General features: G+C 36.2%; 1 long non-coding RNA gene across 1 annotated transcript; it reads left to right on the forward strand.

The window, feature by feature from the left end:
- Window positions 1-1,342: 1,342 nt before the first annotated feature.
- LOC150035054 (uncharacterized) lies at window positions 1,343-11,353 on the forward strand. The gene is made up of 2 exons (XR_016530806.1): window positions 1,343-1,588; window positions 10,678-11,353. It is a non-coding gene; the product is annotated as an uncharacterized LOC150035054 (long non-coding RNA).
- The last annotated feature ends 13,059 nt before the right edge of the window (window positions 11,354-24,412 follow it).

Raw genomic sequence — 24,412 nt, forward strand, 5'->3', positions numbered from 1 at the left:
TGTTTAAGTGATAACCTAAATGGTCTATAGTAGATGGATAAGGTTGGATACCTTATCCTTATTACACTACGAGTACGGCCTGCTTTGTAGATGTTACAATTGTTGTAAAGTGCTATAAGTGATCTAATCCTGATCATTCATGTGGATACATGTGAGCGAGGTATTCTATACATAGGAGTTTGTATAAGACCGGACCATAAAATGACTGGTCTCATTATATAATGTCATTTATAATTGAGACTTATATTTCACCAAGATGATCATAGGTAACTTGACCTGAATCCTAAATGAATTGTGGACTCCTACCTATGAAGGTGGTCCTTTGATTTGTATGGGATGGAGTGGCCAGATTGCCGACTCAATAAGCTTACCATTTTGGAAATTCGTCCGATTGGAGAGCTTGGAAAACAGCTACACAAGAAGGAATTCACTTCTTCCCCAACATTAGGGTAAGTAGATAAATTGCTCACTTAAAGGCTTATTCCAAGGCTTGAACAATGTGGCGTCACACCCTCTCCTGGGTCGAGAGGGGTTCATAGTTAGACTATGATTTATTGTTCATTAAAGAAATCAGTTGTACTTAAGGAGTTAAATGTAACTACTGGGGCACAACGGTAATTTTGGCCTAGCTGTACTTATGAGCAATTTGTAGAATGTCATCGTATTGCTGACTGGTTATATCCAATGAATACATAAATATATCTATAGTGCAAAGAGTGAAGCTGTCAGTCTTTAGTTGAGTGCTTGATAGTTATCGGATGATGAATAATTTAATTAAAGTAGTTTAATTAATTATTCACGTAATATTAGAGCTTCAAGCTACAGGTCCATGAGATCCCCTCTATAGCTTAATGAGAATTAATGATAATCAATTTTTGGATTAATTTGAATTGTTCAAATTAATTGAGGGAATTAATTATATGTGATATAGTTAATTTAATCTAATTATATTTGATATAATTGATTATACCATAAAGTTTATTTGAGAGGAAATAAACATTTGAATATGAATCAAATATTAATTATGTGAATGGATTCATATAATCAAATTTAATATAAATGTGATTTATATTAAAAGCCATTGGTGAGAGAAAATTGAAACTATAGGTTATATTATATTTGATACAATATAGAAATTATAGGCTATATGTTAAATTTGATATATAATATATAGATTAATATATATATATATATTTAATGATAAGGTAGTTATCATATTAAATTATATTAATTGATTTATTAAAAATAAATTATTTTAATTTATTTTAATTTTCAAAATCATTTTTGGGTGAGAGTTGTAACTTTCTCCTCCTTTTTCTCTCTCAAGCGTGATAGTGGGGTTGGTTGTTGTTTTTTTTCCTTCCTCTCCCCTGGCTTTGACAGTGACAATGGCATAGAATTATCACAAGAAAGGTTCTGAAAAATTCTTCCCCATTCTTTGTCTCCTCCCATCTCTCTTAAACTCTTTCTTCCAAAATAGTCAGAGGGCACAAAACTCTTGGATTCTCATCCAGAGAATATAGTGGTCTCCATCGTGGTGGTGTTCCTATCGGTAAGAGGGATTTCATTTGAAGATCGGTCTTTAAAGGTAAAGGTTTTCTAAACCCATTTTCTCTTATGTATAATTTCCTTTTAAGCATATTGTATTTCCATCTTGAATGCATAATTTCTGTTTGTTCTCTGTAAATTGAACATTCTGTAAATTTTGGGATTTGAGTCTGATCCTGTTTCCGCTCGAGGACCTTCAATGGTTATCATCATTTGAAATATTAATCTCTTCAATTAATAGATTAACAAAGAGAGATTAATGATTTTGCAGTCTAGTATTATACAAACTTTTTGTATAGATATTCTCGCTCACATGTCTCCACATGAAAAATTTGGATCAAATCGTTTGCAATAATTAAAATGTGGGTTGTATCCATAGTGTCACTAGGATAAGACACCCAACTTTACCCATATGTTATAGACCCTATAGGTTATTACTTGAATATTATCCACTTGTATGTCAACTACATACTGTTCAAATTTTCATTGGATAATCTTGGATTTTATTTTTTTAGGTTATTACTTGAACATGATCCACCGGTATGTCAATTTCATACTTTCAAGTTTTCATAAAATAATTTTGAATTTTACTTTATTAGATTAAGTTATGCGAAATTAAATACAAAATAGAATGATAATTTATTTTGTTTAATCATAAATAAATAATTTATTTACAAACCCCGAGTTTAGGCCATAAAATCCATGAGAGAGGAGAATAGTGGCAGCCCAAAAAGCATTAAAATATTAGATTTGGTAAAATGAACTAAATAGACTAAGTTGAATCGAGTTGAGGAAGTGGTTTGGCCGACCTCGAAAAGAGATGACCAAACTAAAAATGGGATCAACAAAAAGTAATGATTAGGTGGAGCCTAAGTTGCACATAATTACATGCTTTTCCTTTTTTTTTTTTAAAACATAGAAAAATTTAAAATAATTCATTTAAAAAAAAATTATTACATGACAAATTTTTATTGGATAAGTGTTTGGTTGCACAATGGTAGATTGCACACAATTTTTTCTGGACGGCAAATACAAGGAAGAGTTGACCCATTTGAGTTGGGAATTAAGAGAGGAAGGTCGGCATGTAAGGTACCCAAATGGCTGCCCACTTGGGCCAAAATCATGCATGGGTCAAGTGGCCATGCATATGCAAAATACCAACCCCCATATGGTGTTTGACTTACCACAAGTGGCCCAAGTTGGTCGCATATTGGGCTCATGTGGGCCAATCCTTTGGCGTTGGTGTGGGTTATTTTTGGTCATTTTGGAACAAAATAGAAAATTTTGTTTTTTCTAGCACAAATTACACTTTCATTTGAAAATATAGCAAAACAGACCTTTTTTATAATTATAACGAAATGTGTGAAACACGCATAAATCCATTTGTTGTTAATATTAAAATATTCTTAACAGCTTATTTTTGAATCCTTAATATATATATATATTTTTTAGTATAAGTGGGGATAGGTGGATTTGAACCACAGACCTTATGGTTAGCAACATACTTGGGTACCAATTGAGCTATGCTTAGTTTGGCCTCAGTACATGTGTCTTATTGTTTGAAAGGTTGTACACCGAAGATTTTCTTCAAAAGAATGATTAAAGCACCATTAGTTAACGATCTCTGTCTCAGATTGTGGATTGTTGTCTTTTGAAGTTTCTAAATATCGACGAAGTAGTTTGATAATCAAAAGATGGAGAGCATTTGAATTTGTTTTGTGATTATTGTTAGGTAGTGGAGAGAGTTTGGTTCTACATTGGGATTATTATGGGGGTATTAGAGAGCGTCTGCTAATTCTTTTAAGGTTGGAAGTGATTGATGTGAAAATGGCTTTTGCTTTTGGGGAAGATGAACGGGTTGTTGAGGTTCCAAATTTGAAATTTTTATTGATGTGTGTTCCAGACCATTAAAGGTATGTTGACAATTTTAGGTGGTTTTCATTACATTGTATTTAATAATCTTTTTTTAATAAAGTTGTGAAATCTCATTTGCGTGCCTGGACTAATTTTGACTTTTAAAAATTTGTAACTATTTATTTTTAATTCATTTTACCATTTTTATAAATGAAAAGTTGTTTTTCTATTTTTCCGAATGAAAAGTTAAAATTTGTTATTCATCTTAGCATTCCAACAAAAAACTATAGTGACGTGTCTGAAGTAAGTCTAAAATAATTAACCTTATAACAGATTTTAAGTATCATCAATATATGGCAATTTTTAACTGTCGTTGAATATAAATAATTAATCAATAAATATTTTTTACTTAAGAGAAGAAATGAGAGGCGTGTTTTTTGCGAAAAATGGAGTCTTTTGTATTTTCTAAATATTAAAAGAATTTTCAATGTCATCAATCTATGACTTATGCTCAAGTTGTTCTCTCATTTTTAGTGTGTTGTCTTCTCTTTTTAAATCATTGGGAAAAGAGGAAAAGAGAAATTAGGAGAAGGGAATAAACTGAAAAAGAACCTTAACCCCATCTATTTGTTTCTCTCTAGAAAAATCACGATACCTACAAAAGAACCCTAACCCCATCTTAGTAGTGGCAAGGCGACGACATTCGTGGAGGTTCGCGGAGATGCTTCCCTCCACGAACATTGTTCACCAAGACACCCACAAGCTCTAGAGACACTAGCTCTTGGTGTTGCAATAGTTTCTTTTAGCATTTTCGTCCTTTTTTGTGAGTTTCAATGCTTACCCATTGTATTTCGACATTAGTTTTGAGTTATCCACTTCTTAACAGCTCCAAATATGTAGGATTAAGTGTATTTGGACAACAAGGTTTTTAGTTGTTTGGGTAAGATTTAGTGGGTAAGAATACTCTAAATTTCTTTTTGAACTAGTTTAAGGTTGTTTGGAACTTTCTCTAACACTTGAGAGCCCTTACTTATAGATTTGGAATAGTTTTAAAACTATTGTGAGATTTTTTAGCGAGGACCCAAGTTTGTTTTCGTGAATCTTACACATTGTAGTTCTGTTTAGACATTTTCGAATTAAATTTAAAGGTTGTTAACTCAAGGGTATACTTTATTTGTAGTTTAGACTTGGTTCAAGGTACTTGAATTAAGGTTGCTTTGTGTAAGCCTACCGATTCCAAACATTTTTTGAGTCTTTCAATAAGATTTCAAACTAAGTTCTGACCTTTGAAACCTTGTTTTTTAAATTCCAGGAGCCCTTTGAGTAGATTAGAAGAGTTATAAAATGTTTAGATAAGTATAATTCTACCTATTGGATCTTTTTACTTGTGTGCCAACATGAAGCGTGAATTATAACTATTATGTGAGAATTTTTTGAACCTAATTTAGATGGCCAAACAGAACGCAAACAATCAGCAGAAATAAATCAAAAGCAGTAAAGAACGAACACCAAGATATATAGTAGATATATAGTGGTTCGATCAGTTTGGTCTACATCCACTTTGAGAACCAGCTTGAATTATTTTATTATGAGCAATAAACAAATTACAAATTACAGATAATCAACAATAGACCAATCTGTAATTTAATATCCACTGATACCGAGAGATCTGCACTAGACGTCATCTCTACCATCGAGAATAACCCACTACAAAACGGCTCAAAACAGTGCACTACTGCCTCTGACCGACGGACCACGCAAAAATCGAAACCACCTGCATCTGTCGATCTCGTCGAACGGAAACGACAGCCTGCCACCTCTTGATCTGCAAACACCAAGCAAAAACCGACCGCTGCTCAGACTGAACCGTTTCTCGATTTTTCGTGACTCTCTGTCTGCCACTTCCTCTCAGATGGCTGCACTTCACTTCTTCAAAGAGTCATGATTTCGGCCGCTGCTTTTCTTTCTTCTCTGTCAACTACCTTCTTCATCTCAACAAAGGGGCACACTTTTCAGCCCTAAAACAAGAAGATGGATGTATTTACAAACTTGTCACTTGCCCATAATTACCAGAATGCCATTGAGTTTTTAATTTCACCAAAAACCCAATAAAACCCACTTAAATACCTTGTTATTTTCTACAAATCTCCCTCATAACAATAATATTTATGTGCCAAGCTGATTGTCCAATCTTTCGATAAATTTTCAATGACCAGTTCAAAATCTTTCTAGGCCACAACTTCTCTTATAAAATGAAATTTGACATCGATATGCTTAGACCGTTCGTGATGAGATGGATTCTTCGCAAGATGAATAGCACTCTGGCTATCACAACGGACGATAAGAATGAACTCCTGCGATAACAACTCACCAACTATCTTTTTCCACCACACTTCCTCTTTCACAGCTTCATCCACTGAAATATACTCTGATTCAGTAGACAAAGCAACAACTGACTATAGAGAAACCTTCCAACTTACCACATTACCAAACAAATGAAAAATGTGACCTGATAGAGACCTTTTGTCAAAGTCTGCAGCATAATCTGCATCTGTGAAGCCTTCCAACAATGCTGACTTATCACAATCCTTGCTAAAACACAATGATACACTGACACTACCTTTCAAATATCGAAGCACCTATTTAACTGCATTCTAATGCTCCTTCTCAGGATTTGACATAAACCTACTTATCATACTCATAGCATATCCCAAGTCAGGCCTAGTACAAATCATCAAATACATAATACTTCCAACAGCATTACAATAGGGAATATTAGCCATCTTTAACCTTTCTTGTTCAGTAATAGGACACTGGGACGAAGAAAGCCTAAAATGAGATGCTAAGGTGTCGAAACTGCCTTACAACCAGACATATTATACTTCTCAAGTAGTTTATGCATATAACTCTCCTACGAAATGGTTAACAAACCTTTCTCCTTATCTCTTTTCACATCCATGCCTAGGATCCTTTTCAGTTCACCTAAATCTTTCATCTCAAATTCACTACTCAACCGTTTCTTGAGATCACAGATTTCAGAATAATCCTTAGACACTAGAATCATATCATCTACATATAGAAGTAGATAAGTATATGTACCTTTCTGAGATAGTTTCCAGTACACGCGGGCATCATATGAGCTCCTGTGAAACCCATGCTTCAGAATAAAGGTGTCAAATCTGATATACCATTGTCTCGATGATTGCTTCAATCCATAGATGGACCTGTGAAGATGACAAACCATGTCTTCCTTTCCTTTCACCTCATAGCCTTTAGGTTGAGCCATGTAGATCACTTCCTCCAATTCACCATGAAGGAAAGCTATGGTGACGTCCATCTGTTCAACAAACATATCAAAGTGAACAACAATGGATAAAATTAATCGAATGGACGAATGCCTCACCACCAAAGAGAAAATCTCATGAAAGTCAACTCCCTTCTTTTAAGTGTAGCCCTTGGCTACCAGTGTAGCCTTATACCTAGGCTTGCTGTCACCTTCTATACCTGGCTTGATTTTATAAATCCACTTTGACTGAATGAGTTTCTGATTAAGAGGTTTTGGAGCCAATGACATGTCTGATTCTTCTGCAATGAGAACAACTCTACTTCCATAGCATTCTTCCATTGTTCCTTTGAATCAGATACAATAGCCTCCTCAAAAGTAAGAGGCTTTGCTTCAATACTATCAGTTGCACAAGTAAGAACATAAGCAACTAAATCAGCATAACCATACTTCGTAGGAGCCTGCCTCACCCGCTGAGGCCTGTCACGTGTAAACTGATAGTTCTGTAGGTCACTACTACTTGAGCTTTCTTCACCAAAAGCTCCCTCATCAATCAAAGTCCTCTATAGTTGAGGTTGTCTACTGTCAGAACTGGATGACTGATCATTAGAATCACCTGAACTAACTGATGATCGTGCTTTAGAATCAATTCTAATATTTGCCTCTACCTGATCAACTCTCTGCTATTTCTACTGCTCTTTAACACGAAATGGCATCTCTGTTTTATTAAAGGTCACATCTCTGCTGATAATACATTTATTTCTGCCCTCTTCCAAGCACCAAAGTTTATATCCTTTAACACCCTGAGGATAGCCAATAAACATACATTTCAGTGCCCTCTTATTCAGCTTCCCTTCCTTAACATGAGCATAAGCTGAACATCCAAACACTCTGAGATGATTCAAACTTAGAGCTTTTCCTGTCCATATCTCCTGAGGAGTCTTTAGGCCTAAAGCGGAAGATGGACTTCTATTAATAAGATAACAAGCTGTTTGGGCAGCTTCCTCCCAAAACTTCAAGGGTAATGAAGCATTTGTCAAGAGACATCTTGTATGCTCCATAATTGTTCTGTTGAACCTCTCAGCTAAACCATTCTGCTGTGGAGTGTACGTAACAGTGAAATGTCTCGTAATTCCCTCAGATTTGCAAAATTTATCAAATTTTTTTATTCACAAATTATAAACCATTGTCTGTCCTCAGATACTTTACCTTTCTGCCTGGTTCTCAACTTGCTTTTTCCATTCAAAAAATTTTCCAAAAGCTTCATCCTTCTGTTTCAGTGGATACATCCACACCTTTCTTGAAAAGTCATCAATGATCGACATAAAGTATCTCGAACCTCCCATAGAAGATACCTTTGTAGGACCCCACAAATCTGAATTAACGTAATCCAAAATTTCTTTGGTAGAATGCTTCCCTTTCCCAAACTTCACTCTGGTAGACTTTCTCATTATGAAATATTCACAAAATGGGAGTTCAATGTCTTTAACTTCTCCAAGTAAACCTTGTTGTGAAAGAGCTTGAAGACCTCTTTCACTCACATGAGCTAGTCTATTTTGCCATAACATAGACTTATCTGTTTCTTTCCTAGATGCAACAGCAGCACTATCTAACACTGCAGTACCCTCCAACACATAAAGGCCATTCTTCAAGATCCCCTTCAGCTTAACCAAAGAACCCTTGATAACCTTCAGAACTCCATTCTCAGATTTATAGGAATAACCTGTTCTATCTAATTCGCCCAGAGAAATTATATTTCGTTTGAGTTATGGAACATACCTTAAATTTGTAAGAATTCTGATCATACCATCATGTGTTGTAATTTGAACTGACCCAATTCCTTTTACATCACAAGCACCATTATCACCAAGCAAAACTGATCCCCCATCATTTTCCTGAAAGTTAATCAAGAAATCTCGATTAGAAGTCATGTGAAATGTGCACCCTGAATCCATAATCCAAGCATTCTGAATATCCCTGTTGAACACCATCAAAACCTCTGTTGAATCATACCCATCAGTAACATTTACTGCACTAGAATCCTCTGCATGCTTGTTACTTGATGCTTCCTTGCTTTTATTCAAATGCTATTTTTTTCTAAAGTGTTCTTCTTTATGACATAGGAAACACTTTTTGGTTTTCCTCTTTGATTTCGACCTGGATCTCGACTCTTTTCCTTTTCCGTTCTTTTTCTCACTTTCGCCTCTGGCCATGAGTAACTCTCTATCCTTGCGTTTCTTGTTCTCAAGGCATCCAACACTATATCCATGACAATGAATCCCGTCCATATTTAATAGCTGCCTTAACTTCTCAATACGATTCAGGCAAAGAATTCAGAAGAATAATTGCTTGATTTTCATCCGACATCTTCTCACCGATGTTATTGAGATCAACTCTAATCTTTCAAGAATTCATCTCGGTTCTCTTCTAAGCCTTTACTTGAGCCATCTTATATCTAAAGAATTTCTCTTTTAGATATAATTTATTTGGCAAGGATTTAGTCAAATAAAGATTTTCTAATTTCTTCCACAACTCCGCTGCAGTAGTGGCCTCATTTACTAGCCTAAGCACTCCATCTGACAGATACAAAATTATCTTTGAATAGGTCATCTCATCCATATCCTTTTTTCAGCTTCTATAATTGTTGGGGGGAGGTCATTTTTTTCTAAGATTTTGGCTACCTTTTGTTGTACCAGAATAGCCCTAATCTTTTTCCTCCATAACTCGAAATCACTTTTCCCATCAAATTTAACAACTTCGAACCGTGTAGACATCGAAGCCATGATACCACTTGTGAGATTAAACCCAACAAAAATTATCCTGAACAAAGAATATGCCAGCACAAACTACCACACACCCTCCTTGGATCAACTAGAGCTCTGATACCACTTATGAGAGTTTTTTGAACTTAACTTAGATGGTCAAACTGAACGAAAACAATTAGTAGAAATAAATCGAAAGCAGTAAAGAATGAACACCAAGATATATAGTGGTTCGACCAATTTGGTCTACATCCACTTTGAGAACCAGCTTGAATTATTTTATTATGAGAATAAAGAATTTATAAATTACAGATAATCAACAATAAACCAATTTGTAATTTAATATCCATTGATATCGAGAGATCATCACTAGACGTCGTCTTTGCCACCGAGAACAACCCATTGCAAAACAGCCCAAAATAGTGCACTCAATGCACTACTGCCTCTGACAGGCGGACCACGCGCAGACTCGCACGTCTTTCTCTTGTAAACAACCTACCGAAAGAAAAAAAAACTAGTCGACGACCAGATCGTACCTGCCCAGACCGAACCACACGCTCGATCCCAATAGACACCCGCCTTGGAACCGAGACCACCCGCATCTGTCGATCTCACTGGACGGAAATGACAACCTGCCACCTCCTGATCTGGAAACACCACGCAAAAACCGGTCAATGCTCAGACTGGACCATTTCTCGATTTTTTGTGACTCTCTGTCGGCCACTTCCTCTCAGACGGCTGCGCTTCACTTCTTCAAAGGGTCACGATTTCGGCCGCTGCTTTTTTTCTTTTTTGTCGGCTGCCTTCTTCAGCTCAATAAAGGGGCACACTTTTCAGCCCTAAAACAAGAAGATGGATGTACTTACAAAATTACCACTTTCCTATAATTACCAGAATGCCATTAGACTTTTAATTTCACCAAAAACCCAATAAAACCCACTTAAATACCTTGTTATTTTCTACATATTATGTATAATTATGGCTTATGTGGTTCTAAATCTGTGATGGCTGATGTGTGTTGAACTATGTTTGGATGCTCGTTGTGTTGATTTTAAAATGTATAACTAATAACGGGCAGAAATGCACGTTATCATAGTGCTAAATTCTTAAACAATGTTGGATTACGTTGATGAAATATGTTCAATTGCATCCATTAAGCATAAATTCTATACTATTGTGGTCGCATGCATCCAACGCATTAGAGCAATTGATCTCTACATTTTGGTGCAGAATATGCGTTAACGCAATGCAGAGATTGCGATCAAAGGAATACATTGGTCGAATGCAACTTCACTACAAGACTTTGTGTTGATCGTGCTCATAAACATTCGCCCAAGAAGAATCATCGCAACTTGGTCAGCACAACATGGTGGGAGCATCCGAGTGATAGGATAATTAAGAGCGATGGGACAGAAAGCCGATGACAGTCGGATCCAAATTTAGTTGACAGCCTATAACGGTCACAAAATACATTCAGCTTTATCGGTAACAATCATCCGGCACGTCAATCAAGAATTAAAGTTCTCCCATATGTACAACTGGGAGAGAGAAGCCACCTTTCATCTTTAATGCCCTATAAATACCAAGTGCAATCTTCAGAAAAGGGGTTGATCGGTTGATCAGTTAACGAATTCATTAGTGCTTCTGTTCATAGTTTTCTTTTTCATTTCACGACGAAGCAAGAGAAGAGTGGTGACCCCGGAGATCGCTCAGGACAGCTCGAGAGAGAATCTTAGGGTGTAAGAGCAGAAAGCAGGCTAACTCTCGCGAGAGCGAGAATATCTTTATAGCATGAGTAGAAACAGTGTAAACGCCTGGCAGCAAGAAATTGCTCCAGGCTCTTTATTATACTTGCATTGTTATTTGTACTTCATCTCATATCTATTCAATGGAAGTTCTATCTGTACATCTGCTCACTCTTTTAATACGCATGATTAGCTAAACTAGTTGAATGAGTTGAGAAGAAGTAAGCTAACATGACCTAGGAAGTTCATTGTTTGCGATTGTCTTCTTTTATGTTGTGCAAAACACCCTTTAGAGTTACTCGAGAGAGAATCTAAAGAAAGAACCTAATGTTTCGAGAGAGCTAGGTTAGAATCTGGACTCGAAAGAGCAAGATTAGGCTTGCATAAACAAGAGATAGGGACTTAGAAATAAACTCTGTTTGTCAACTTGCATCGCATGCATCCTAGGAATGGGAGTGATATTATGTGGTCGCATATTTGTGTGAATGTTATGTTGTCATCGCACAAATAGAGATAGAGGTTTATGTGTAAACCCTGTAGACTTATCGCATATTTATCACTTGCATTCTAGCCTTAGAAGCAGTAGCATTCAGGCCGCGAGATGGTTTACTATTGTATGCATGTTGCATGATTGAAAAGCATGAACACATTCTCAGGAGTGTTAGCCAAAACTTTTCTCAACCTGTTGACCGCATATTCATCGTATTTTCCGTTTACCAACTCTTTTCAAACTCTGTCGCATTCATTATTTATTTTCATCAATGCAAACAACAAACCCAATGATCTATTTAACTGGTTACCGCATGTTTTCATAAAAATCACCAATCCAACTATATTTACAAGTCCCTGTGTTCAACCCTGAACTTACCAGGAAACTCAGAGGAATTTACACTTGAATTCCACTGGGAAAACTTGAGTGTACAACGCAATCCACCAACGTATTTCATCCATATTTTCACTTCATAAAATTAACGCATCAAGTTTTTGGTGTCGGAGGGCACTTTGGAGGGCAACGTACTGTAGCCAAAGTTTTGCAAAGTGGATTCTTTTGGCCTTCATTGTTTAAGGATGCTGCCGACTACGCAATGAAATGTGATCGGTGTCAACGCACAGGCAACATTTCATGGAAGAACACAATGCCAATGAACACTATCTTGGAGCTGGAACTATTTGACGTATGGGGGATTGATTTCATGGGACCATTCCCTCCTTCAAACGGTAAGCACTATATTTTATTAGTCGTCGACTATGTGTCCAAGTAGGTAGAGGAAATTGCATGCACCGCAAGTTATGCGGTGGTAGTCTCCCAGTTCCTGAAGAAAAATATCTTCACTTGTTTTAGCACTCCCCATGCCATCATAAGTGATGAAAGATCACACTTGTCAACCACAATATAAAGGAGCTGCTGCACAAGTGCAATATCCTCCATAAGGTGGCCACCACATACCATCTGCAAACAAATGGCCAGGCTGAAGTGTTCAATCGTGAAATTAAATTGATACTTGAGAAGGTAGTGAAACCTTTGCGGAAGGATTGGGAAATGAAGCTTGATGATGCATTGTAGGCATACCGGACCACATTTAAAACACCTATAGATATGTCCCCCTATGCGTTGGTATTCGGCAAGGCGTGTCATTTGCCTTTGGAGCTGGAGTATAAGGCATTGGGGGCGGTCAAGAAACTGAATTTTGATTTGAAGAAAGCAGGGGAAGCATGAAAAATGCAACTGGTCAAGCTAGAAGAATAGAGGAACAACGCATATGAAAATGCGAAAATTTATAAAGAGCGCACCAAGCGCTGGCATGACCAACGCATATGCGGTAAGAACCTCCAAGTCGGGCAGAAAGCCTTGCTTTTCAATTCACGTCTGCGACTCTTCCCAGGAAAGCTAAAGTCGCGTTGGTCTGAACCGGTCATAATTCGACAAGTACTTTTGCATGGTGCGGTGGAATTATCAAATGACGACAGAACCAACATATTCAAAGTCAATGGGCAGCGAGTAAAGACATACCGTGGAGAAGACTGACATCGCCAAGTCGACTCCATGGAACTAAGAAACTTTGAATGAAGAAGGAAGTAGGTGGTTCTTGCGTTATCAGATGATCGCAACTTATCAGGGACGCAAGTTTTTGGGAAACCTCAAGTCTTCAACTCTTTTCTCCACTACTCGAAATTTTCACTATCTTTTCAATTCTGATTTATCCTTACTTTGCTATCAAGATCGTTTCTATAAAAAAAAATTGTGATAACGATTTTTATTTTGTTTAAAATAATTTGACTCTCTCTTTGTTTCTCTTACAACGATCGAGGCGCGGGATAGCGGAAATGTTACGCAAAGCAACACTTATCTTATTGCATCACTGCAACCCAACGAAGATTGAACGCCGCAAATATGGATGCATCAATACAATGTGGCCGACAACGTAAAATTTGGGAGTGTACTCTTCTTTAGCTCTATTTTCAATTTTGCGCAATCACATTGCATTTTAGTTTTCAAAATTTTATCACCGCATCCTCTTTAATCACCGTAATCATTTGACATAGATAAACTTACTGAGTTACCGCATTCTGTTTTTTATCCAAGTATGATTTCAAGGATGATAAATATACTTCTATTTCTTTCGTATACACTAGGGTCAACTTAGTCTTAAAATAGTCACCTCATGAAATATTTCTCGAAGTAAGGGTTTGCCAGCTTTCTTTCAAACTTTCTTTACAACGCATTCTATGACCATCGCATGACTTATTTTAATTTTTTGGCAATGAAGACATTGCCGCATTTTAAATTTGAGGGTGAGGTATTTATTTTTGACTTTGCTACAAAAAAATTTGAGAATAACAACTCCACTGTCAACGCAATGGGAAATCCATGTTGATAAGAGTTAAGTTGTGAAAGGCACTTACTCGTAGTTGGATGTCTGCATGACACCCGTGGGGACAAGCCAAAACGAAAGTAAGTCACCAAGATCAACGCATAAATCAATGACCCCGACTCCACTGCCAAATCGGTATGAATTTAGTCTGAGAAAGAATGCATTGCTCGTAGTTGGATGTCCGCATGACACACATAGGGGCAAGCCAAAACGAAGGCAAGGCACTCGGATCAGCGCAAGGTCAAAAAAAAAATAGCAACAAAGAAAATTTTTGTGCAAGGATAAAATCATTTGACACCCTGGAAGAAAATTTTCTTTTAAAATAATTCATGTTTTCTTTTAAAATAATTCATGCTATGTTCCAGAATTTAGTAAAGTCATTTTGAAAGTTAAGCTTGCAATCCCTAAGTCTTAGAAATATTTTAAGAAGAGACTTGAATAAGACTTAAGAAAATTCTGGTATATAGGATTTGAATGAAGTATCCTTGAGAAATCCAGGGAAGAAAAATTTGCGGTTAACTTGCTAAAGGAATCTTTAGCTTATACTTGAGGACAAGCATTGTTTAAATTTGTGGGTGTGATAACGGGCAGAAATGCACGCTATCATAGTGCTAAGTTCTTAAACAATGTTGGATTGCGTTGATGAAATATGTTAAATTGCGTCCATTAAGCATAAATTCTATACTATTGCGGTCGCATGCGTCCAACGCATTAGAGCAGTTGATCTCTACATTTTTGTGCAGAATATGCGTTAAAGGAATGCAGAGATTGCAATAAGAGGAATACATTGGTTGAGCGTAACTTCACCGCAAGACTTTGCATTGATCGTGCTCGCAAACATTCGTCCAAGAAGAATCACCGCAACTTGGTCAGCGAAACATGGTGGGCGCATCCGGGTGATAGAATAGTTAAGAGCGATGGGACAGAAAGCTGATGACAGTCGGATCCAAATTAAGTTGATAGCCGAGAATGGTCACAAATTACATTCAGCTTTATCGGTAACAATCATTTGGCGCGTCAATCAGGAATTAAAGTTGTTCCATCTATACAACCGGGAGAGAGAAGCCGCCTTTCATCTTTGATGCCCTATAAATACCAAGTGCAATCTTCAGAAAAGCGGTTGATCGGTTGATCAGTTAACGAATTCATTAGTGCTTCTGTTCATAGTTTTCTTTTCCATTTCACGATGGAGCAAGAGAAGAGTGGTGACCCTGGAGATTGCCCAGAGCAGCTCGTGAGAGAACCTTGAGGTGTAAGAGTAGAGAGTGGGCCGACTCTCGTGAGACCGAGAATATCTTTAGAGCATGAGTAGAAATAGTGTAAACGCCTGACAGCAAGAAATTGCTTCAGGCTCTTTACTATACTTGCATTGTTATTTGTTCTTCATCTTATATCTATTCAATGAAAGTTCTATTTGTACATCTTCCCACTCTCTTAATATGTATGAGTAGCTAAACTAGTTGAATAGGTTGAGAAGAACTAAGCTAACATGACCTAGAAAGTTCATTGCTTGCAATTGTCTTGTTTTATGTTGTGAAAAATACCCTTTAGAGTTACTCGAGAGAGAATCTAAAGAAAGAACCTAATGTCTCGAGAGAGCTAGATTAGAATCTGGACTCGAAAGAGCAAGATTAAGCTTGCATAAACAAGAGATAGGGACTTAAAGATAAGCTCTGTTTGTCAACTTGCATCGCATGCATCCTAGGAATAGGAGTGATATTATGTGGTCACATATTTGTGTGAATGTCATGTTGTCATCGCATAAATAGAGATAGAGGTTTATGTGTAAACCCTGTAGACTTATCGCATATTTATCACATGTTTTCTAGCCTTAGAAGCCGTAGCATTCATGTTGAGAGGTGGTTTACTATTGTATGCATGTTGCATGATCGCAAAGCATGAACGCATTCTCGGGAGTGTTAGCCAAAACTTTTCTCAACCTGTTCACCGTATATTCATCGTATTTCCCATTTACCAACTCTTTTCAAACTCTGCGACATTCGTTATTTATTTTCATCAACACAAACAACAAACCCAATGTTTTATTTAACTGGTTACCGCAAGTTTTCATAAAAATCACCAATGCAACTATTTTCACAAGTCCCTGTGTTCGACCCTGGACTTACCAAGAAACTCAGAGAAATTTACACTTGAATTCTGCTGGGGAAACTTGAGTGCACAATGTAATCCACCAACGCATTTTATCCATATTTTCACTTAATAAAATTATCGCATCAATAACTCGATGAAATTCTATTATGTTGACCTTGTTGATATAATCATTTTATGGAGATCTTTAAACATATAAGATTAATGTTGAGAGCGTATTAATTTTTATGTAATTTTGGACATAAAGCATGTTTGAGAGCATAATAATAATTCGTTAAACAAAATTTTAAATTTAATAGTAACCAAGGATTTGTTTTTTTTTTTTTTTTTTTGGTGTCCAAACAAATGCGTAACTGAAAGTGAAAGAATTTAAATGCTCGGAAGTAAACTTGGTGTAATTAAAAATTTAAATTAACAATATCGACTAAGAGATAGGATTTAACGCGGTTGCTTTACGTTATCATAGGACACTAAAGATAAGGGTTTATTAGCATGCAAACACATGGGCATGTTGTTGGTTAAATTAAACAAATATCCCCAATTCGTTAATCAAGTTTGCTCCTAATTAAACTAAATCGTTCGAATCAACTGGGTTCGATAACTTCCATAAATATTATCTGTGTTTACTTGAAGAAGGAAGGGTAATTTTTCAAGATGCTTCAGAGTCTAAATTAAACAAGCAATTTAATCCTAAATCCTAACTAGAGAATGCATGCCGATTATGTGTATAGCCTACCAATTTAACGTACAAGGCCTTAATAATGCTACATAGTTTGGTGTTTTTCCATGTGATATTAATGTATGACACTGGAGAAAATAGCACACAACAAGCATCAATCCGAGGTGTCAACAAAACCATGGTACTAATTGAAACAAATAGAGATTCAGAATGTTTATATCAGTAAAGACCCAAAAATTTGTTCAAATCCTCAAAAAGATAAAGCAACTTAATTTCCTATGTAACTGCCGAAGCCCAGGATTTAAACGAGGACTTGGAATCAAGATTCAACATCTGATGGCTTTGACATTCCTCTACATCCTCGCGACCTGACAACATCATCCTTGCTTGCCTTCATGCTTCTAAGAATGAAAATTGTCCCCATAAACTAACACGGGTCCTTTTAGCATGCTTTATCCTCACTCACGTGTTTCATAGGAAAATTCCCATAAGGTCACCCGACATAGGATTGCTCTAAGCTAAGCATGCTTAGTTGTGAAGTTCTTGTGATTGAACCACTGAAAAGGAAGGTATACCTCATTTGTATAAGTAGTAACTTTCAATTCTCTTAAGCATTTCATAATCATACTTTCATATCCTCAAGATCTCCCTCATTTATATGTGAACTTGATTCATTCATGCCCCCTCCTACATTCAGGGCATTACATCCTATCCCAAAATCAAATTGGTACTTTAGCCGGTCAAAGTCATTGTAACGAGAATATGCAATTTCTAAAGCTTCAACACAAGAAAAGATGGTTGGAAGTGTATTTTACAAAGAAAATTAGTGAGGAAATCAAGAGAGGATGGCTGGAGGTCAAATTGATCCACCCTAAAAATAATTTTTCCTTTTAAAAAGGCCTTGATGTTCGTCGACGCTACTAAAAGTGTTGTGATGCTATGCTGAAATCCCATACATCTATGAACTTGTCTCGACAGAACCTGGATGCCACAAGGGAATGACGCGATGCTATTTACGATGTCATGCCATAGTAGTGTACTAGGGGCAGCCTGGGCATTTGCTCCTTTTTTTTACCCGATTTGTTGTTAAGAACTCTAATTCCTCCATTTAAGCTCATTTTTCAACTGAAGAGCTTCAACTACCTCCAAATTGCTCAATATCTATAAAATTACTGATAGCATCGAAAATGTGTTTCTTTAGTGTTTTTATAGGTTTCGGGTACCAAGGAGGTAAAAATGTCTACTACAAGTCATTCATGGTTAATTTGGTGTAATTAAGAGCAAAAAAGAGCAATCGAACTTTAAAGTAGCAGAAATAATGAAAATACCCCTGGAGGCATAGTGCATAGTGTAGCGGCGCCAATGTCGGTGCTTAGATTTGGTGCAGTGTTGCAATGCTAGCCTGTGGACTCGCAGCGTGGATGTGTGGAGAAGTGAAGGGTCGAACACATGCATTCGCGACAAACATGCATCTAGGGGGCACGGTATGGGCAATGGGGGAGCACAGCGCATAGCGTCGCTGCGCTCATCCAACCCCACCCCTCTACACTTTAACAAGAGTGCCACGACACTACGCTATTTCTATATATACAAATTTCATTTGTTAGGGTGAGGAGGAAGAGATTTAGGCTGATTTTGAGATCATTAGCTCAATTTTGGCCATTCTTGGCCAAAAACCCATGAGATTTCCATGTATTTTGAGGTTTTTTGTATATCTTGGAATCGAGATTCATATTCGATGAACGGTTGAAGGCCCAAACGTCCATTTTGAGGTTTCTTGGGCATTTTCAATGGATCTTGAGATTTTGATGTATTCTTCTTGGGTTTTTCTACTTCTTGTTCTCCTTTCCTTATTTGGTTATCTAGAATGAGCATGTGGGTAGATTAAATTAACAACTTAATTGTTATACTTGTATGTTCATACACCCATGCTAGGTATGTTTTAGGTGTCCGTAATTGAATCCAAAGCATGTTTAATTTGAGTAGCAATATGTCTTAATTATGTCATGGTTTGATTGCTAGGATTCTAAGATCACCCAATAGCAAAAGATATAAAAGCCTAAGGAATGGAAATACATTAGGCTAGATTTGGCTAATTTAAATTAATGTCATAATCAATCCAAGAGCTTAATGTGATTGACTAAGTAAATCGGCTTGCATGACAGTGCTTAGGTAATTTAGGAATTAATATCATGTTGGTTTTCTTAGGGAGTTTTTCCGGATTTCCGTCGATTGGGCTTGAAAAGTAGATAACCTATGAATATTTACATGATTAATCAATGAATTTTTCCATAGATAGCCCAACAGTCTCTTAATCGACGAAAGTAATCTCGTGTATCGATCTCTCTCTTTCTCAATCTATTTTACTTTTCGCACTTTAAATTCCCGCATTTAGTTTTTCTGTCAGACAAAACAACCAACCCCCACCCATTTTTACTACTTTCCAAAGATCAATTTAGCTTAGAGAAATTTTATCTTAGGCCTCATGTGGTTCGACCCCGAACTTACCACTTGTGCTACCTTGTAGTATAAGTAGTTAATTCGATGAATTATAAATATTATTTAATTGACAGAGAGAGGTTTACGACGTTCATTCTTTCGCTCCATCAATTATCAATTATTATTAAACATATAAATCATTGGAATAAGATAGAATTACGTCAAGTGAGATAACACTTTTCAAACACTAACAATTTTCGTGGTGATCATGAATATTAAAAGTCATTATCACTTTTCAAGCATTATCAATTTCAATCCTTTTGAAAATTCAAATAAATATATTTTTATGTAATGCATAACTTAATTTAAGGCATGGAAAAATATTGTACATTGAGCTAACAAGAGCGTTTGGCATAATGTTCATACTATGAATCTCATGGTTTGAAGTTTGATTCCCCACCCCACACTTTAATTACAATATCTTTTTAAAAATATTGTACATTGATTGAAAATATGTATTATTAATTTAAGAATTTAATTTTAATAATTATAACTCGATTTAAAACTATTCTCAATTTGGCATTTTTTCTTAATTATGATATTCTTTAATTTCAATTGAAACATGATTCTTTTCTTATTTTATCCTTTTTAAACTACTTAATGCTTTCCTTGTTTTAATTCTAACCATTAGGATCAATAACGACGCCATGTTTAACTTTGTCATTGAGTTCAAAATACCTACAGTCATTCACTAAATGGACTATAACAATTGTGAACCAACTAAGTTCAAATAAAAAACTATTCGCACATTGCAAATCCAAAGATGATGATTTGGTAGACCATATAATAGAAGTTGGGTAAACCTATCAATAGCCATTTAAGGAAAATGCATTGTCCATGACCCTCTTTCGGTGCACTTTAAGTACTCTAACAAACCCTCACCTCAAAGTGTTTTGGAGAGAAAAAGGAGAGTGGTTTTGCAATTTTAGGGCTTCCATATGGTATGCCCTCGATGATGGCATTTATTTGCTTGATATTCCTCTAAGTTCTTATGAACTTATACATAAATGGGATCATTAGTTCACCAATAGTTTGATTATGTAAATTCAAAGGTAAATTAATACACATCAGAAAAATAGAGAATGTTAAAAGCGGGTCAGAGTTTGATCCTACATTATTTTAAGGAAAATTTACACTTTTGATCGAGTTTTTAAGAATAGGTACATTTAGTCCTTCCAATTTTAAATTGACCAATTTACTCCGTCATTTTTTAGAAATGAGTTTAAAAGGTCTCTCTAACAAAAAAAAAAAATCATTAAATTTTGAACAAAAAATTGACTAGATGGGTGAAGCCATGAAAAAATTTATTTTTGAACTTTTCTCTCATCTCTCTTCTTTCTCTCTCTACCCTTCCTCCACCCACTTTCTCTCTCTCATTTTCTTCTTTATTATTTTATCTCTATCTTCTTCCTAATTAAATTTTCAGAAAAAATTGAAATAAAATAAAAAAAAAATCTTTAATTCTCTTATCTCTCGTATTCTATCTCCTTTCTCACCATGGCTATACTTCAGAAAAAAAATTTGAAAAATATGAGAGTGGGAACAATTGAAGAAATAGAGTTTATTTTATTTTTTTTCAAGACAAAGAAATTCGTACATAGGAAGATAAGTCAGTGTAACATGGATTAAATAAACATATGCAGAGCTTTACAAAAATATTACTAGAAAGTTGTGACAGAATAGTTAATTGAAAGGAACGCTCAGTGCATTGCTATTGATGAATTCATTGATATATAAAGGCTAAAGGACAGCCATGTGTCAGCAGCTGATAGGCAGAAGAAAAACAGAAGAATATTCTAACCAATAAAAACCTGAAAACAAAAAAAGAATAATAAAGAAAATACAATTCTATCATCCCTTCACAAGCGAACAAGGGGAGGGAACCATCATGAACTTGGTCTTCAGGCAATTGAATCGTGGTGAAGCAAGAGCTTTGGTAATGACATCTGCAAGTTGGTCCTCCAATCGAACAAATCAAATATAGAACTGATTACGAGCAGCTTTTTTCTGATAAAGTGATGGTCAAGTTCAATATGTTTAGTACGATTGTGAAGGATCAGATTTGCAGCCATGTAAGTCGCACTTAAGTTGTCACAAAGTAGCATTGGAACAGGGCATTATTTAAGACCAATCTCAGACAAGACGAATTGAATCCATATCAGCTTGAATACTACATTTTCTATACCACGATATTCAGATTTTGCACTAAAGTAGGAAACCACTTTTTGCTTAGATGCACTCCAAGAGACCAAGCTTGAACTAAGGAATACACAAAAACCACAAGTGTTTCGTTGATCATCAGGATAGTAAGTCCAATCAGAATCTGTGTAACAAGTTAAGGCAAAAGGGGCATTTAGTGATGGAAATTCCATGGCTAATAATGCCTTTCAGGTACCGTAGAAGTCTTTTGGCATATTGAAAGTGGGTTGATGTGGGAGCATGGAGAAACTGACATAGTTTATTGACAAAAAAACATATGTTAGGTCAAGTTAATGTGCAATATTATAATGCGTCCACCAAGCTTCTATACTCTGGGGGATTGGCCAAAAGTTCACCTCTTTGATGGAAAGTTAAATGTCATGAGCCATAGAAGAGTGAATAGGCTTGTAGTCACTGAGATTAACAAGAGACCAAGTGTTGTTTTCCAAAAGAGCTTCATATTCCTCTACCGTGGCCTTTTTCCACTTAGGATGCAAAAGGGCATCTTTATGAGACCGTGGTTTAGGGACATCTAAATCATAAATAAATGCCTTAGACAACCAAGCTTTAGGTTTAAAAATACCATCCTTGGATCTAGTGATCATAGGGTGAGTGTTTATGAGTGGAAGAGAGAGAGAGGTAGATGATAGAATGGTAGAAGCGGGAGGAGGAACAATTGGGGATGGGACATTTGTAGGAATTTTAGATGGAGATAAGGAGGTGGAAGTATGTGTAGGGGTGGGTAAGGAGATGGGAGAAGAAGATGTTGAGATAACAGGCAGAGACTGAGGAGAGAAGAGGTGGGCGGAAGAGAGGGAATCAGTAGAAGTTATGCTAGGGGAGGAAGATGAAGACTTTAAAAAGGTAAACAAGAAGGGGAAGATTGAGGTAGAGAGGCAGTGACTGGATGAGGATTATCAGATGAGGATATCTCAGAGTGAGGCCAAACAGGAAGAGATATTGGAATTGGAATAACTGGTGTTTCTAATGGAGAAGAGGGAATGAAGGAAACTCCAGAGGATGACACAAAAGGAAAAATAGACTCATTAAAGACAATATGTCTTGAAATATATATGCGGCCACTAGATATATCAAGGCATAAATAGCCTTTGTAAGATAGGGCATAGCCAAGAAAAATGCACTGACGAGACTTAAACTAAAGTTTATTATCATTGTAAGGACACAAGAAGGTAAAGCAAGTATAACGAAAAGACTTCAAGAGTTTGTAATCAGGGAGCTTGTCAAACAAGACAGTGTAGGGACATCTATTGGCGAGTAAAGGTGTAGGAGTACGATAGATGAGATAAACAACAGTTTGGAAGGCAAATATCCAAAACTTATGAGGAACATTAGAGTGAGCTAATAATGAAAGACCATCTTCAACAACATGTCTATTTCTTCTCTCCACAGACCCATTTTGTTGAGGAGTCTAAGAACAAGAGATTCTATGATGGATGCCAGACTTGTTTAAGAAAGAAGATAGAGTAGAGAATTCACTTGTTCCATCAGTTTGGAGATACTTTTTTTGGTGGAGAACTATGTTTCAATCATAGCTTTGAATTGAAGAAAAATAGGAAGAACTTCATTTTTAGCTTTAAGAGAATATAACCAAGTAAATCGGGAGTATGCATCAATAAACAAGACAAAGTAAAGAGCACCATTTATTTCAAGGATAGGGGAAGGTCCCCCAACATCAGAGTAGACAAGATCAAAGGGATATTTAATTGAAGAAGTGGATTAATCAAATGGCAAGCAATGGTTGTTTGACATTTGACAAGAATTGCAAAAATGATTGAAGTTTTTGTTTGAGAATTTGAAATTACATTGAGATAAAAGTAGTTTGAAAATATTAAAGGTAGGATGACCAAGACGATGGTGCCAAAGTGATAGATCCTGGACTACTGAGAGAAGAGCCACAGGTGACCTTCAAGAGTGATCAACATAAGGAAGTTTAGAAGGTAGAGACAATTGGTAAAGGCCACCATCCAGCTTGCCCTAGAGGAGAATTCTCTTGGATTGAAGATCATTCACAAGGAAACAATTATGAAAAAATTCAACAGAGGCATGATTATCATAATATAATCGAGCAATGCTAATTAGATCATGAGACAAAGAAGGAGCATGAATGATTGAACACAATGAGACAGACCGATTTGGTATAACAGAAGAATAATAGTAGATCTAACATGAGAGATGGGTAGAGACATACCATTACCAATAACTACCTGCTCAACACTATAGTAAGGAGAGGCTTGCTGTATATTATTCATGTCAAGAGTCATAGGATGAGTAGCTCCCGAGTCAAGAAACCAACTTTCATCAGAATGTGTATGTGGATTTGGAAATTAAGCATCAGAGGAAGTAGAGGCTATAGGATTCAAGTATAAAGTAGGGGAAGAAACGGGGGAATTTAGTTGAGTGAAGTTAGCACGAGGAGTGGGTAAAGAAGCTCGAAATGAAGGGTTATGAAGCTGATAGTAAGTAAGGGTTGTGTGCCCAAACTTAGAATAAAGCTGACATTGAGGCTTATCTATTTAAAAAGCTCACTATTTGAGTCCAAAACTAAACAGGAAAAAAATAATAATAAGGAACAAACCCTAAACTATAATCATCTAATCTCCATCTCTACATTTGAGTCCCCACAAAGTCCACCAAAGTATAAACCATTTGGATATCTTCAACAATTCAACGAAGAAGTTCTTCGTTTATCTTTATACTTCTCCCTCTAATTTTCTTCTTCTTCTTCTTTGCAATATGAGTCACTTTTCTATTGCATTTTATTAACTATTGTACTTCAACATCTTAGATGTTGCTTTTTTTTTTTTTTTTTTTTTATTGTATTTAAGTGTTTATATTATATT

Source organism: Benincasa hispida, chromosome 7, assembly GCF_027475165.1.
Source record: "Benincasa hispida cultivar pf3 chromosome 7, pf3_genome.v1.1, whole genome shotgun sequence".
Taxonomy (NCBI): Eukaryota; Viridiplantae; Streptophyta; class Magnoliopsida; order Cucurbitales; family Cucurbitaceae; genus Benincasa; species Benincasa hispida.